Source organism: Falco naumanni, chromosome 17 (genome assembly GCF_017639655.2).
Source record: "Falco naumanni isolate bFalNau1 chromosome 17, bFalNau1.pat, whole genome shotgun sequence".
NCBI lineage: Eukaryota > Metazoa > Chordata > Aves > Falconiformes > Falconidae > Falco > Falco naumanni.
Genome location: NC_054070.1, coordinates 23756 through 31135, shown reverse-complemented (window position 1 = coordinate 31135; position 7380 = coordinate 23756).

Below are 7380 nucleotides of genomic sequence, written 5' to 3'. Positions count from 1 at the left end.
CCATTGCCTTCAAAAAGCGTGGCACTGAGGGATGGCAGCTCCTGCCTGCACACTACAGCCCCAGCAGTGGTGGCTGCCCACATCTGGTCCCCACAGGCCAGAGGCACGCAGGCTGCCTTGGGCTGTTGTCTCCTTCCACTGCCTGCCAGATGGCCTATGTGGCCTCACTGCGCTTGGACCTCCCTGTCAGCCCCTGACCCTGTGCAGAACAGCAGGTGCAGGGGCTGAGGCGTTGTGCTCTTCAGCGCAGTCATGTTACCGCGCCGGGGGGGGTGGCTGCCGGCCGCGCCCGGTGCTCGGGGGACCGCAGCGGCCCTCGCGCTGGGCCGCCCTGCGGGGCTGCGGACCGTCGGGCGAGGGCCGCGTGCGCGCCTCCTGCGAGGTGATTGGCTCCCTCCGCCCGACACGTGATGAGGCGGTGGCGGCGGCGGGGCGGGGCTGACGGACGCAGTGCGCGCTCCTCACGCTGCAGCCCGCCCCGTGGCGCGCGCTGCTGCTCTGGCGCGATGGTGGCGGCGCCGGGCCCCGCAGGACGCGTGCGCGTTTCGGCCGGCAGGTCCGGGACTGCTGCCGGCGGTTACCGCGTACGCAGCGCAGCGTCCGGAGTCCGACGGGCTTGGTGGGGGTCTTTGCCGTTTCGGTAGTAGAAAAGGTAACGCTCTTACTCGCCGCCCCGCCGCGGTGCTGGGTGAGCCGCCGGCAGAACCCATTGGTGTTTGTCGCCGTGGCGCCGCGCCCCGCCGCTGCTCGACTCGGGGGTGCGTGCCCGTGGGGTGGCACGCGGTCTCTGCTGCCCCCTGCTGTCGCGGCGCGGTCACTGCGGTGGGAGCAGGAGCGGGAGTTTGCTTTTCCCTCACCAGCGCTGCCACACGCCTGGGCTCAGGGACCAGGGAACCACCTGTCAGCACTTCTCGTGCCGGTCTCAGCAGCTGGGCACTGCGGCTGCCGGGGTCCCGCGGCACCAGGAATGCTGCATTTAACTGGACACAGGGAGGGCATGGCTCTGCCCGTGCTAGCTGGGAGAGACAGAGGGGAGATGGGGGGGCTGGAGGTGGGTGCGGAGCCCATGAGCTGCTGTATGTGTCCCTGCAGCAGCTGCAAAGCCACCGGATGACAGCGGTGGTGGTGACGGCAGCCACTCAAACACGGCTGTCCACGTGGTGGAGCTGGTATTTTCATCCACTAATGGTCTCTGGGAGAGGCTCATGGTTGTTCTTTGGGCAGGGAGAGAAGAATATCTTCCCTTCCTGCCTTTTGAGTAAGGAAATATTTTTAAAATTGTGTCAAAGAAAAGAAAGAAAGAAAGAAAAAAAAAATCAAGCATGCTGTCAGAAGATGACAGATTCAAGTACAGTTGAAATGATCTTACACTAACAAACTTTGACTGTGAACCTATTATTAACATCTGCTTTACTTTTTGAGCCCCTACTGCTTCGAGAAGATAGTACAATCTTTCTCAGCCCCACCCTGCAGAACAGGATTGCAAACCCTGGAGACTGAGCTCCCCAAAGGGGGTTTTATCTTCCAGAACAGGGTTAGCAGGATGTCTTTTTCACAGTTTCAAACAGGAACATCCTTGAATCAGACTGAGCTTTTCCATGGCTGTTGGTCACTGTCTTGGTTTCAGCTGGGATGGAGTTAATTTTCTTCTTAGTAGCTAGTGCAGTGCTGTGTTTTGGCTCTGATGTGAGAAGAGTGTTGATAGCACACTGATGTTTTTAGTTGTCGCTGGGTGATGTTTATACTAAATCAAGGGCTTTTCAGTTCCTTGGGCCCTGCCAGTGAGAGGGCTGGGGGGGCATGGGAATAGGGAGGGGATGCAGCCGGGACAGGTGACCCAAGCTAGCCAAAGAGGTATTCCATACCATATGATGTCGTACTGAGTATATAAAAAATCCCCCAAAAGACAAAGGTTGTTAAGATTTTAGCCTGGAATATGAAAAGGATATGGATATTAGATGCCAGTCCTCCCTGACACTTATTAGCAATCATACACACCCTCCCCTGGAAGATTTCAATGCATCAAGCTCACATGCTATATTACACCTTTGATGTCTGTGCAAACCGATTCCTAATGTTAACTGCAGACCTAATGAGACTGGAGATGTACAAAAGTCCAAGTGCTTAACATTGGCCCACAGAAATTTCCCTGTTGACACCCACCCTTGGACCCTTGCTACCCACAGCACTCCCCTTTGAATCTTTCCTGCTCATCACACTTTGTGACAAAGGGTCCTGTAATGGTTCAGCACCCATGATGATGCTGAAATCATGATGTCTGGCTACATGAGTGAAAGGGTGTTTTTGGTTTGGTTTTGGGTTTGTTTGTTTGTTTGTTTTCCCAGAAATAAAGAATGTGGTCTCCAAGAATAGTACACAAAGATGTAAAAAACCCTCCAGATTTTGAATTAAAAAAAAATTAGCCTGGGCTTGACTGCTAGAATGTACTTGGGTATGTAACCTGCATGTCCGAGTGTTTTGAGCTCGGTAACCTGCCAAATGACAGGGTAGTTACATAGTCATCTGGTGTGTCTTGTACTACATTTTCATACACCATTTGCAAAACTCACCTCTTCGAGCATCTTCAGCCTTGACAATCAACTCAAATAGTCTTGCTTCCACTGGTTTTCTAAGGAAAGGAACATTTCACTCCCTCCAGCACCTCTGCTGACAAGTTGTTGGTTACTGTTATCTCCAACACCCACTGGTGGTCTCTGTTTTGAGACTAGGTGGGACAATCTAACCTCAAAGAAGCTGCTTCTCCTCCTCCAGAAACCTCAGTAAAAAGACTCGCTAGATAGATGGTAGAAAAAGCTAAGCTTCTCCAGTCAGCACGCTTCCTACCAGCCCATGCCATGACACAGAGAATTAGCCTGTTCCTACCGCTTTCCCTGACTCTCCTACAGACCCCTCTACAGGCACAAGTACCTTGCTGACCACAGGTGTTTATTATAGTCCTGAGAACACCTAAAGCTGGAAAAGGAGTGGAATGCCCCAACTGTGCCTTCTCACACTCGTCACCACCATGCAACAGGCTCTTGGCACAACCTGTCTCTCACCTTGCTGCCCTCTAAGAAACGGTGCACTTGGCAGCCCTCATTCTTCTGCTCTTGCATTTTATGGCTAAATCCTTCCCTCTTGCACTGCTTTATGCTATCCAGGTTCTTGAAGGCCCAGCCTCATCACCTGTATGCTTCTCTGACATAGTCACAAGTATTATAGCACCTGCAAAAGCACAAGCATCGTCTTCCCATCTTTACAGCGATAGACACTCCAGCTCAAGACTCAAATCCCTAGTGGATCTTACTTCAACAAATCAACGAAGCAAACATCAGAGACTGGACGCTGAAAGGTGGTCTGATGCTCCTGAAGGAGCTTGAGCTTCCTGATGTACTTTTTGAGATTTTGGCACAAGGATGCAAGCTGTTTTAATGCAGTGTTTAAGTCTGGAGAGGGCTTTAGCTGTCCATTCAGACAGCCAAGTCAATCCTCGGCAAAGAAATTTGCTACAGAAACGACATCAGTGTCCCACAGTTCTGAGCAGCTTGGAACTTACCCATATGAACAAAGCATCTGCCTGTTTCTATTCCTCCCTTCCACTGCTTTTTGGGCAAGACTGCAAACATTTGAGGGACTGTTAATGGCAAACATTCTTCATTGTTCTTCTACCTCTGGACAACATCTCGGTCACCAGAAAAAACAATTGTTTTTCTTGGTTCCGTGTTGTGCTGGACAAAACAAAACCTTGAAGGCTGGAATCACGAATCCCTCAAGATAGAAACATCTCTGGGGAAGGGTGCAACTTGACAGGTGGGACTAAGTTACTACAGAGACAATAATAGCAAAGGATAGTCCAGAACCTGTGGACTATCACAAATCCATTCTTATACAAATTTGCAGGTAGAAAGAATAAGAAACACCGAATGACACCCGTTGTTTGTGTGAGTGATAGGTGTCTGGTCTTTGCTCCCGTAAGGATGCAAAGCCTGCAGCAGAAGCAAGAAGGCAAAGCCATGACCAGGTTTTATTCCAAGACAGCTCACATAATCGTGAAATAATTTACACAGCTCCCCTCTGGACACTAAATAATCCCAGAAAAGGTTCTGTTTGCTGAGATACAATCTTTGCTACTGCCCTTAAACAGGCATGCAGACAAAAGAGATAACCTAATTCTGCAAGCTCTTAACAATCATGAGTGCAGCTTAAGCATACTAAAGCACAACAGTTCTCACCATTCTCTGAACAGGTGCCCAGGAGGATTTCCCTGCACAGACCTTCACAGACATTTTGGGAAAAAACCCAAACCACATATGTCACATTAACTGTACTGATTCAAGCACTAAGCAGATGTAAAGGTTACCAAATGTCCTCTAACTCTGCCCCGTAACAGCTTTCACAGTGATTGGCATCCAAAGCGTTTAGATCAAACACCTTTTCTTCTTCTTTCTTCAGTTCTAAGACAAAAAGAGGATTCAACATGATGAGGCATGTCTAGAAACACTATCTGGTACTTGTGTTCTACACACAGTAACTGTTCTACACATGAATGCAATGATTTCATGTCAGAAGCTGCGCATCCTGCACCCAAAGCCCACCTGAAAGTATGCATAGAGCCTGTTGAGCTATAAAGTAAAATCAAGAAGCAGAGTAGCATTTGTCATATCAAGAACACCCTCCGTAGAAACAGTCAGCCACCTGTAAGCCTTGCTGTAGCACAGATCAGATGTTACTTGCACAAAGGCTTTGTTAAAACTTTTGTGGTGTCCTTCACATGGCTACCAGGGCAGACTGAGAACCACCTCTTCTTCCCTTCTTCCCTTCCTTCTTCCCTTCCTTCTTCCCTTCCTTCTTCCCTTCCTTCTTCCCTTCTTCTTCCCTTCTTCTTCCCTTCTTCTTCCCTTCTTCTTCCCTTCTTCTTCCCTTCTTCTTCCCTTCTTCTTCCCTTCTTCTTCCCTTCTTCTTCCCTTCTTCTTCCCTTCTTCTTCCCTTCTTCTTCCCTTCTTCTTCCCTTCTTCTTCCCTTCTTCTTCCCTTCTTCTTCCCTTCTTCTTCCCTTCTTCTTCCCTTCTTCTTCCCTTCTTCTTCCCTTCTTCTTCCCTTCTTCTTCCCTTCTTCTTCCCTTCTTCTTCCCTTCTTCTTCCCTTCTTCCCTTCCCTTCCCTTCCCTTCCCTTCCCTTCCCTTCCCTTCCCTTCCCTTCCCTTCCCTTCCCTTCCCTTCCCTTCCCTTCCCTTCCCTTCCCTTCCCTTCCCTTCCCTTCCCTTCCCTTCCCTTCCCTTCCCTTCCCTTCCCTTCCCTTCCCTTTTCCCTTCCCTTCCCTTTTCCCTTCCCTTTTCCCTTCCCTTCCCTTTTCCCTTCCCTTCCCTTCCCTTCCCTTCCCTTCCCTTCCCTTCCCTTCCCTTCCCTTCCCTTCCCTTCCCTTCCCTTCCCTTCCCTTCCCTTCCCTTCCCTCTTCCCTTCCCTTCCCTTCCCTTCCCTTCCCTTCCCTTCCCTTCCCTTCCCTTCCCTTCCCTTCCCTTCCCTTCCCTTCCCTTCCCTTCCCTTCCCTTCCCTTCCCTTCCCTTCCCTTCCCTTCCCTTCCCTTCCCTTCCCTTCCCTTCCCTTCCCTCTTCCCTTCCCTTCCCTCTTCCCTTCCCTTCCCTTCCCTTCCCTTCCCTTCCCTTCCCTTCCCTTCCCTTCCCTTCCCTTCCCTTCCCTTTTCCCTTCCCTTCCCTTTTCCCTTCCCTTCCCTTCCCTTCCCTTCCCTTCCCTTCCCTTCCCTTCCCTTCCCTTCCCTTCCCTTCCCTTCCCTTCCCTTCCCTTCCCTTCCCTTCCCTTCCCTTCCCTTCCCTTCCCCTCCCTTCCCCTTCCCCTTCCCCTTCCCCTTCCCCTTCCCCTACCCCTTCCCCTTCCCCTTCCCCTTCCCCTTCCCCTTCCCCTTCCCCTTCCCCTTCCCCTTCCCCTTCCCCTTCCCCTTCCCCTTCCCTTTTCCCTTCCCTTCCCTTCCCTTCCCTTCCCTTCCCTTCCCTTCCCTTCCCTTCCCTTCCCTTCCCTTCCCTTCCCTTCCCTTTTCCCTTCCCTTCCCTCTTCCCTTCCCTTCCCTCTTCCCTTCCCTTCCCTTCCCTTCCCTTTTCCCTTCCCTTCCCTTCCCTTCCCTTCCCTTCCCATCCCTTCCCTTCCCTTCCCTTCCCTTTTCGGTTCCCTTCCCCTGCCTTTTGCAGATGCTTCTGATCTCTCAGTAGCTGACAGGGCAGGATCAGGCCCCTGGCTTGTGCGTGTGGCTGTGATGCCATATTTCTCTATTTATCTGATTGGTCAAGATCAAGCCCTTCACTTCTGCAACTGCTAGTGATGTCATGTGTCTCTGAGTAGCTGACAGGGCAGGAGCAGGTATCTGATATATGGATTGATAGGTGGGTGGATGTTTTGGTGGATGGACGGATGAATTGGAAGGTTGGTGATTGGGCAAAACTTGAAGCTCTTGTCACTCCAGGTCCAGCCACTCCTGAATGTCAAACTCCGGGAAAATGGTAAAGAGAGTGTCTTTATGCCTTTTTGTCTCCTAGGCACACCAGGTGTGCCCTATTGGGTCCCTCCATGGGGCATGATGAAAGAGAGGACACAGCAAAATGTTCCCACACTCTGAACAGCTTCATTGTTAAAGGAGAATTTTCTTTTAACCCAAGGTGTTCTGCCAGCACTTGTTACTTAGTGAAAAGAGCAAATGGGGAGAGTGGTGGAAAAGGCAAAGGCTGAAGGGCTTTATCTATCACTGGTGCTTCTCTGCAATGGTCATTGGGAAAACACAGAGTCTGGACTCTACCTGCATCCTGTCCCAGCTTCTAATCCTAGAAAAACATCATCTTGCCACACAGCAGGTTGTGTCTCCTTGTAAAAAGGAATTCAGAACCATTGGGCAGGCCTGATTTACACCATGTCGATCCGGGGAGGAGGTGGTGTGTGCCTGAAGCTTCCTACAATTCTGAGCATCTGAACTGACGTCCACTGCATGGTGTAAGCCAGCATTGAGAGGGGAATCCTTGTGCAAGCAGGCTGCAGAGCTCTCACCCACTTTTCACCCTCTCACTCAGGAGCATGATGGTTTTGGCCTCTGGTATGCCCCTGTGCTGGGTCAGGCTGTATACTTTTCTTTGGGAGTAGATGCTGGATGAAGTGGCCTGACTCCCAGCGTGGTTTACCATGTAGAGGTGACCCCTCATCTTACCCCTCCTGCCCATGTTTCTCTCCCCAAGACATCAGCCTTCTACAGATGCAAACCATAAGGTATCAACTGTACAGATATTAGATATTAGATGGGACCTGGACAGCAAACACAGGCAAGCCAGAGGGGTAAGGAGCTGCTCTGGGCTTGTGTTCTTCTCTCTGACCCCTTATCCTTCTACC